Source organism: Bufo gargarizans, chromosome 3 (genome assembly GCF_014858855.1).
Source record: "Bufo gargarizans isolate SCDJY-AF-19 chromosome 3, ASM1485885v1, whole genome shotgun sequence".
NCBI lineage: Eukaryota > Metazoa > Chordata > Amphibia > Anura > Bufonidae > Bufo > Bufo gargarizans.
The window spans coordinates 292,297,013-292,307,395 of record NC_058082.1 but is presented as its reverse complement, the minus strand read 5'-3'; positions in this window follow the sequence as shown (position 1 = coordinate 292,307,395).

The window sequence follows — 10,383 nt, the reverse complement described above, 5'->3', positions numbered from 1 at the left end:
TGTAAAAAATGCATTCAACTCATGCAGTTCTTATTTCTTAGGCAGAGAAAAGTTTGATTCCTTTTAGTCAGATATGTATTGCAGCCTCTTGGTAAGAAACCAACCCGCGGTAGCGTATTACTAGGCCGAAACATGGACAAGGGGATTTGTGATCAAGATACAAGGACAGCACAAGATTCAATTATATATTTAATTGCCTTAAGGGTGCACTAGACGTAACACAATATACACAGAAAATCTATACAGTGGTCTGAGTGGTAAATACAGATGGCGTGGTACAAACAGGGTTAAGCAGAACAAAAGTCAGTTTACCAGGTTTAGAAGTCCTTTGGGTTGTGATGAGTTCTTAGCTGTGGTCACATGGGAAGCAGTGATGTCAGCTGTTTGCAGGTCCCTCTAAACACATGGCACGATTGTATTTTTCCTTCATCAACAATGTTTGGTAAGACTTTTGGAATTCAGAAAGGATGGCCTTTGGAAGTCAATATTGAATTATGTGGTATAAGAGGGCCTTCCTAATAGGGTTACTTATTAAAGTAACCCATTACTTGTTATGCTAGTAGGATGTGAGGAAGGTTTTGATCTAAACTTAATCTGTTTTCCCTTAGTCCTAACAGCAGTAGAAATATCTTTATGTTTTGCTTTTCATAATTAAACATAACAAAAGTGGAGGAGTAGCAACATTTTTAATGTAGGGGACGTAGTGAGTTAATTATTAAAAGTTCCATCTGTCTACCAGTTCACAATGGCAGAAATACCCCTCTCCCCTATTCGTTGTTGAGACTAAGGGAAAACAGAATAACAATAGAAATCAAAACTTCTGACATTACTGTTGTAAAGCTTTGTAGTTTCAGGTATTGTAGATGAGCGTTCTAAAACTCATTTGTGTTTCATCTGCTAAAAACTGCTAATTTTCCATCTGTGTGGAATCAGTACTGTCTCAGACAGCATTATTTTAGTCTGTTTTTCACATTAGTTAAAAAAGCAGTACATCTTGCATCTCCTAGCAAACATCCAGAAATTGAGAAATAGACTACAACCGGATGGTGCCTGTGTGCTGTCATTTTTTTTACGGAACAGTTGATTTGAATGTGTGTGTCTAGCATTAAAGTCAGACCAAAATAACTGAGGGTCTGTGAGAAATATCAGACATGAATTGGCCCATTGGCTATAATGGGTCTGTGTTCAGTCTTCGTGCTGTCCATTCTACACTCAGACAGCACACCAATATGAAAATCATACGTTTGAATAAGGACAGCTTCCACAGTTTCTCCATGAACATTTTTTTCATGAAAGAATACTGCAGTAAATGAAATGCTATCTCTAAGGATGTACATCATCCCATAGAAGACGACAGCTTGAAAGTATTGGGTTGTCAGGGCATAAAGACTGCTTAGGACTAGTCTTGTTCATGTACAGTATATTCAATGTACAGCACCTCAACCAGCCTATATTCATATAAAAAGAACTGGATATATTATTAAAGAAACTCCCCAGTTTATTAGTATAGACACAACCAGAGCTGAGATGACTTCTAGGTATAGAGGAAAGCTAGCCAGTGTCCTATTTTCCCCAGGACCTACCTTCTAAAAGTTGCTGCAGGGACCCCCAATCATCTGGTAGCATCTTGCTGCTGTGTGATCAGGTAATATCTGAATGAATCCATATGATGGGCTCCCCAAAAAAAATTGGACTGGTGGGCCCTAGGCACCCCAGTCCCACACTGATCATAGTAATGCCCTTACGGAGCTAAGCTGCAGTGTAAAGCAGGAGAAACAATGTGTCTCTAGATCACTGCATAAAACTGACACAGAGACACCTATGTGCAAAAAGCAGGGCATGGCAGCATTACACTGTGTCGGTAACTGAGAGGGTGAAGATTCAGGTTCATCTGCAGAGCTGAGACAGTAGAACTCTGCATCAGAACTGGGGGTTCAGCACTGGAAATGAGGGGTTCACTTCATACCCAGTGCCCAGCAGCGAGACAACATAGAGCTGTAGTTTCGACTTTAGTGGGTGCAGCGCTAGCTACTGATGATGTGCTGAGTAAAGGGGGGGGGGGGGCCGAGGAAGCAGGGAGCTGGAAAGCCAAGCCTGAGCCCCGGACAGTGACTCAAGACAGGAGCGAGAATTAAGTGCAATTCGAAGGCTGGGCCTTTTTTCCAAGACCGGACCCCTTTCCTCCAGGGGCCCCATAGCAGCTGTGTGGGCTGCGTTTTGTTAGAGGTACTCCGCTGACTGTACCTCTCAACAATTTTTTTCCAGTAGAATCTGTACAAGGCCCGATTGACACAACCATATCCGTTTTGCGGTTTGCAAATTACAGATCCACAAAAAAGATAGATGTGGTCCATGTTACATTTTTTGTGGACCCGTTGACTTCAATGGGCATGTGGTCACTGGTGAAGATCAGGAGATGGTTTATTCTGCGCTTCATTTTGTCTCAGACCCATGGTGATCCGAACATTCCTACCATCAGCTGGGAAGGAACAGGTCATTTCTTGTCCTGACACTATTTCCAGGGCCCTTTAGGGTCAGATAGGGTCCTAGGTTCCAGCTTACGAATATTCCTACCATCAAGGTTTGTTCATGCTTATAGTAGTCAGGGCTCTGGTTAGGGATTCACTAGGTGATGACCTTTCTCCCTTTACCTAGTTTCCAGGCCTAGTACCTCTTCCCTTCCCTCTTGTGGCCAGTGTGGAGTTATCCTCCCACACCACGCCGTGACTACTTGTTAATGATGTCATTGTCCAGCATGAATTCCTGTCCGCTGCTCTTCAGGATGGATAAGTGCTTTGGAGACAAGTTGTTCTGTGCTCTCCGGGTATAGGCCATCTCCACTTGTGGTGTTCTCAGCTCTGGGCTTCCTACATATTTGGTAGATGGAGCGGACATGTTTTCTGCTGCAGCTCTTTTGGATGGTGGAAATGTTCCAGACTGACGGAAATTGGAGGTTGGTGCTTTTGTTTTAAGACTGGCTTTGGAAGCTTCATGAGATGCCTTCAAAAGGTCTTCAGCAGACTCAACCATTTTCTTGTCCAATGTTTTCAGTATTTAAAGAGACGTTATCCTTCACTGCTGTGTCTTGTTTTTGCCGAGTCTTTCTATTACATCGTTGCTTACAGCTCTTTGGTGTTTTTTTTAGCAGGTGGTGATTTGTTGACAAGGAATGGCTCCACAGCAGCAGCATCCCGGGGTCTTTTTTGTGGGGCTTCTCCACTTTCTGTTTTTTTTCTCCCAGGGACTTGCCTTGTGGTATTAGGGGTCCTTCATGTGCAACTTTTGGATCAGCAATATAGTTGGTTGGTGTCTTTTTAGCTGTGTCATGGCGAATTATGTGGTTTTTACGCCTTAAAGCAACTGACCTGAAGAAGCTCCTGGCCTGTGTCATGATGATTGATTTCTTGGCCAGGAAGATGGAGTTCCTAATCAGAGTTCTCCATTTGTTATTCCATTTCTTGAATTGGGTCAGAAGGAATGAGCCAATCGACATGCAGGATAAGAAAGAGTTGACCAGCAGCCGCCGATCAACATAGCGACGAAGCCTATGAATCCTCATGATGGCGTCCAATCTTCTTTCTGAAGTTGTGTGCATCCAACATAGAGTCACACCTTTACAAATTCATCATTGTGATATCATCCAGTGACATAACAGCTGTAGGCCCAGTGTCCTAGGAGATTCTATGCAATTGTGGTGACATCACAATACTCTGCCAGGATGAAGGCCAGACTATTTTAACCACTTAATGGCTAGAGCATCTAGTATGTTAATGAACTAAGATATATGGATTTTTTTTTTTTATTGATGTAGATTTTCAGTTTTTTGAGGATACATAGATTTTTACCTTTACAGTACATTTTCTGCTTCACATTTCAGTTTGATTTGGTTGCTGATTTTTTTTTAAATCTGTATAGTTCCAAAATTTAGGGGTCAGATATTTATATTATATGAAACACTGTAACCCTTCAAATAAAATTACAGAATTTGAGATGCAGATGCTGCATAACTTCTTTTCTGAAAAGTAAGGAAGAGATTCCTGTCCACCGTTGATTGCTTGGATAAGGCCTCGTCCTTCTCATAAGAAGGTCTGCAGTATATGAGAAGTGTATTTTTTAATAATTTGGACTTTTTCGGACATGATGATACCTAATGTTTTTTTTTATTGTTTATATAATTTTTTTATGCAAAATTGGGAAAGGGGGCATTTAAAAATGTTAATATGTATATATATTTTTTAATTCTTTTTTACTTTTTATTTAACAACTATTAGCCCCCTTAAAGGGGCTAGAACTTGTAATTTTTTAATCCCTTGTCCTATTCACCCTAACAGAGATCTATTAGGGATAATAGGACTTTACACTGTCCCTGCTGCCCTGTGCTTTGTGCACACCGCAGCAGGGAGCTTACCATGGCAGCCATGGAAGGCTTTAGTAGCGTCCTGGCTGCCATGGCAACCAATCGGAACCCCAAGATTTCACTGCTGGGGCTCCGATCGAAAGCTGCCACCAATGAATATACTGAGGAGGAGGAAAGGGGACCCTGTGGCCACTGCACCACCAATGAATATAATTAACATTATTATAATACTGAGGAGGGGGGCTGTCAACCCTGTGCCACCAATGCATATAATTAACCCTTAAATACAAATGTAGGTTGCAGGTGCTGACTGTATCACACAGCCGGCACACTGTCTCAGCGATCCCACCGAACCCAGTCAATTAACCCCTCAGGTGCAGCAGTTTGGCGGCACCCGCAGCCTACATTTGTATTTAAGGGTTAAATATATGCATTGGTGGCACATATAACAGTCCCCCCTCATCAGTATTATCTTCATTGGTGGCAGTGGAAGCTTCACAGCCCCTCCCCCTAATCCTGTTATTTGTGGCGTTGGCAGCAGCACTTTAAAGGGATTCTGTCATGAGATTTGAGCCATATAAGCTAAACATATGGCCATGTCCGTACTAATAACATGAATCCTAAACTGCCCTTATTAAACCTGCTTGTGGCTCTATTAGCCCCAAAAACAAGTTTTTATAAGCTGTCACGCACCTACCTAAGGTGCCCTTGGGGTTTTACGTTAATGCCCGCCCGCACCCCTCGCCGTCTGGTGCCCAGAGCCGCCTTCCTCAGCGCCGCCTCTGCAATCCTCCCGTCCCTAATACTGATGAGGGGGGACTGTTATATGTGCCACAAATGCATATATTTAACCCTTAAATACAAATGTAGGCTGCGGGTGTGTCATGGTCTTACCTTCTTGCTGTTCTCCTTCGTTTGACATGTGCTGGCGGCCATCTTGGTTTCTGGGTTTCTTGTAGCCTCCCACCCTGCGGCTTCTCCTTCCCACTGGGAGGAGCTGGATGCCTAGCTCATATATATAGGAGGTCTGTGGCTTCAGTTCCTTGCTTGGTCCTCCTGTGTTCACATGCTTCTAAGACTGCTGCTGCTTCTGGTTCCTGATCCTGGCCTCGTCTGACTACCCCGCTGGTTCCTGATCCTGGCTTCGTCTGACTACCCTTCTGGTTCCTGACCTCTGGCTACGCAAGACCCTGCTTCGGTTTAGCCATCCGTTTGGACTTTGCTTACAGCTTGATTTTCAATAAAGCCTTCTTATTCCCACTTATCTCTTGTTGTACGTCTGGTTCATGGTTCCATGACAGGGTGCTGCCAAACTGCTGCACCTGCACCTGAGGGGTTAATTGACAGGGTTTGGTGGGATCGCTGAGATCGCAGGTTTAATAAGGGCAATTTAGGATTCATGTTATTAGTACAGACATGGCCATATGTTTAGCTTATAGGGCTCAAATCTCATGACAGAATCCCTTTAAAGTGTAACTGTCATTCCATTCTCACTTGTGTAATGTATAGGGGCAGTGATACTGACCATTTTTGTAATATACTTTAATTACTGAAATCATACATTTCATTAGAAAAATAGCTCTAAAGTGGCCCATTTTGGGCCTTAGCAGCGCTCCACCACTTGCATTCCCCATGTAATAGCAATACTGGAGAATCTATTCTTTTGACTTTACAATGTGCCATTCCTTTATTATTCCTGCTATAAATTATTAATGAATTACTAGTGATTTGCTGTGAAGGTACAGATGTGTGTAACCAGTTATGGGTGTCCCTGCACGGTCTGACATTATGCAAGCAGCCTGCATGTACTTGATGGGATCGGGCGAGTGCAGGAGCTGCACCCGCCCGATCCGCAGCACGGGCCCGGCTGGTACTGATAACCCTTTCACGTGCAGCGGTCAGTGCTGACCGCGGCACGTGCGGGGTATACAGAGGGAGGGGGCTCTCTCTGACTTCATCACCCACCCGCACTGCGCTGACAGGGGGGTTTATGGTTGCCATGGCATCAGACTTGCCAGCCTACGGAAGCCCAGGAGATCTAGCCTGAACGTTGGGTCTCCTAGGCAACTGCCAGCGTCCTATGCCACATATTACACATATTACCTATCGCCGCGTCCGTAACGACCTGCTCTATAAAAATATCACATGATTTAACCCCTCAGGTGAACACCGTAAAAAATAAAAACGGTGTAAAAAATTCAATTTTTTGTCACCTTACTTAAAACAAGAGACCTTACTTTGAGACCTTACTTAAAACAATCGCCCAAAAAAATAAAAAATAAATACTATGGCTCTCAGAATATGGAGACACTAAAACATAATTTTTTTTTGTTTAAAAAATGTATTGTTATTATTGTGTAAAACTTTAATAAATAAAAAAAACTATACATATTAGTTATCGCCGCATCCGTAATAACCTGCTGTATAAAAATATCACACGACCTAACCCCTCAGGTGAACACTGTAAAATAAATAGTAAAAATGGTGTAAAAAAGGCATTTTTTGTTAACTTGCATCACAAAAAATGTAATATGTGTAATAAGACACAAAAAAATCATTTTTTTCAAAAATGCTTTATTATGTAAAACTGAAACATACAATATTTGGTATTGCCGCATCCGTAACAACCTGCTTTATAAAAATACCACATTATCTAACCTGTCAGATGAACATTGTAAATAACAAAAAAAAAATGGTGCTAAAACAGCAATTTTTTTGTTACCTTGTCTGAAAAAAGTGTAATATAGAGCAACCCAAAATCATATGTACCCTAAAATAGTACCAACAAAACTGCCAACTTATCTTGTAGTTTCCAAAATGGGGTAATTTTTTGGAGTTTATACTCATGGGGTGCATCAGGGGGTCTTCAAATGTGACATGGCCCTCCAAAAAACATATGGCATTCCTTTCCTTCTGCGCCATGCCGTGTGCCCGTACAACAGTTTACGATCACAAATGGGGTGTTTCTGTAATCTACAGAATCAGGGTAATAAATATTGAGTTTTGTTTGGCTGTTATCCCTTGCTTTGTTACTGGAAAAAAAATGATTAAAATGGAAAATCATTTTCCTTTAATTTTTGTCCAACACCTAAAGGGTTAACAAAGTTTGTAAAATCAGTTTTGAATACCTTGAGGGGTGTCGTTTCTGAAATGGGGTCAATTTTGTGTGGTTTCTATTATATAAGCCTCACAAAGTGACTTCAGACCTGATCTGGTCCTTAAAAAGTGGGTTTTGGAAATTTTCTGAAAAATTTCAAGATTTGCTTCTAAACTTCTAAGCCTTCTAACGTCCCCAAAAAATAAAATGGCATTCACAAAATGAGCCAAACATGAAGTAGACATATGGGGAATGTAAAGTAAAAACTATTTTTGCAGATATTACTGTCTATTATAAACGTAGATTTATAAATAAAAATGAATTTTTTTTTACTCAATTTTACCACTGTCATGAAGTACAATATGTGACGTGAAATCAATCTCAGAATAGCCTGGATAAGTAAAAGCGTTTTAAAGTTATTGCCACATAAAGTGACACTTGTCAGATTTGCTAAAAATGACCTGGTCATTAAGGTGAAAACTAGCTTGGTCTTGAAGGGGTTAAAGGAGTATTCTGGTTTCAGTAAAATACATATAATTCTTTCTGTAATGAGAAATTATACAATTTTGTAGTAACCCTTCTGTATCAACACCTTGGTTGATACAGACAGCATTCTCGGAAAGCAAACTTTTCATTATAAAGAGAACCTTTAAGGGTATGTCCACACAATATATAGTTTGGTGTGGAAAATCCATGACCAATCTGCGGCAAAATTACATCTGGAGTTGTTGCAGATTTCACCTCCTGAGTTGAAAAGGGTTAAATCTGCAACATAATTGATATACTTAGGTGATATGCACAGTTATGGCAAGTGTGTGAATTAAGAGCTCAGAGTTTTTAAAAGAAACACACCCTAGATAAATGTAAGGGGGAAAGTGGCTGGCAAATTCTGACACACATGCACTGTGCAGGAAAACTGTGCTGCCCTCTGCTGGCAATAGCTGGTAAAAGAAATGATAGTTCTGTTCCCTAGTTCCTATCAGATTGCCAGATAGTGTTTTGCTCAGTGGATCGGTCAATGTCCACTTTGGCAGGATGGAGAACTGGTTTTATGATGGATTTGACTTTACTGCTGGGAAGTATTTTTTTGGTTTTATTGGGCAATTATGTGTTTGGGTCATGTTCACACAGTGTAGTTTTTGTTTCAATTGGATGCATTATATCATATAATAAAAATAAAAAAAATCACACTAACCACTTCACCACTCTAGATCAGCAGAGATTTATCCAATTTACTGCCCCGAACCGCCACAGATTATACCCTATGCTGCGAGGATTATGGTGTATGCTGCCTCTAGGAGTGAACTGGGAGCTTATAGTGGCCTTGGAAAAAACCTGGCCCCATGTTGTAGGCGAGTCCAAATTGACAGCAGGCAGGGCAACACAAGTAGGCAGGGCCAACACAAGCCACAAACAGGCAGGGACAACAGAAGTAGGCGGAGTCAGCAATACCGTTGTGCAGCACATAATACCGCCCCAGGAAAAACCAAATACCACAGTGCAGCATAAAATACTACCCTATCACCATACTGAGGATGATAATACAATTGAATTCACCGCTAGCATTAATTAATGCTGAGAGCACCAGATCGTTAAATACCTGGACAGCGACCGTGAGCAGGGTTTGAGTGGCCCCCTGAGCATCGGCCCACCAGATTACCCTGTGGGGTCTATGGCCAGTCTGCCCCTGGCTGCCATCGTGTTTACAGGGTAATCTATGGGTTATGATGGTTGTAATATGATGGTTCCTAAATGGGTGTAATCTGAAGTGAATGCTTACATGATTCACTTTATAATGAACTCAAACCTAGCTCTTCATAGGATTCGGTTGAGTAGAACCACAGGGGTCTCCGTCAAGCAAATATATTATGGTGGAAACTGGTCTAAAGAAGTGGTTGCAAATCTGTATTTATGGTACATGTAATATACACGTTTTATTTGCCAGCAATGGGAGCAGATTAGTTGTTTATCCCGATACCTACTTTGGTACGAAAAACAATCACCACAGATCATCTAAACAGCCGATAAACTATAAAAACACCACTGAATGAATATTACAGACATTCATCCTTTATATACTTTGATTAAGTCAGAAATCAGCTTGTTCAGGAGAGAGGATGTGACTGAGCTATTCTAGTAAATGGCATTCTACGGCCTACTACGTAATGAAGTACATACAGGATGCAGAAACCAAAGAGTCCAAAATTGTTAAGAAAAAACGATTGCAAAAATTATTTTTAGCCAAAATACATGCAATCAAAAAACTGTTCCAAAGGTGTCTATAGTTTTTAAACGAGAATTCCACTACGTATATGTTACCCTGAAATAATTTTATTCAACAAAAAAATGATTAGAAAAAATTGTGTTTTTTGATTTTGCTTTTCAGGCAGAGCCCCTTACGTCGCCGTACTTACTTGCTTCCTGCTGCTGGGTTCCGGCTCCGTCAGTCCCTGCTCAAAAATTCCTGTTTGACGGGGGTCATTTGGCTGCTGCAGCCAATGACTAGCGGCAGCTGTGACGTGTCCCCCATGCGTCACATGACTTCTTCCAGCCCTATTAGGGGACTTTTACTGTAAAAGTGTTTTTGAACTGTAAAGTAAAGTCATATTACATTACATTACAGTCCCTACATGTAAAAAACAAAAGGCATTTGTTAGGGCGGGGATCAGCAATCTCCAGCACTCCAGCTGTTCTGAAACTACAACTCCCAGAATCCTCCTTTCACTTCTAGTTTCACAGCAGCTGGACCCTGGAGTGCCAAAGATTGCTGATCTCTGTGTTAGGGCATACCTAAGGTAACTGTCTAAAAACTTTTCTCTCTTTTTACACGACAGTAGAAAAAAAATTAGTGGGTCAGTTTTTAACGGCCATTTAGACTGAAGTCCGCCCATCTAACGGCCATTAAAAATGGGTACACTATGAGAAAAAA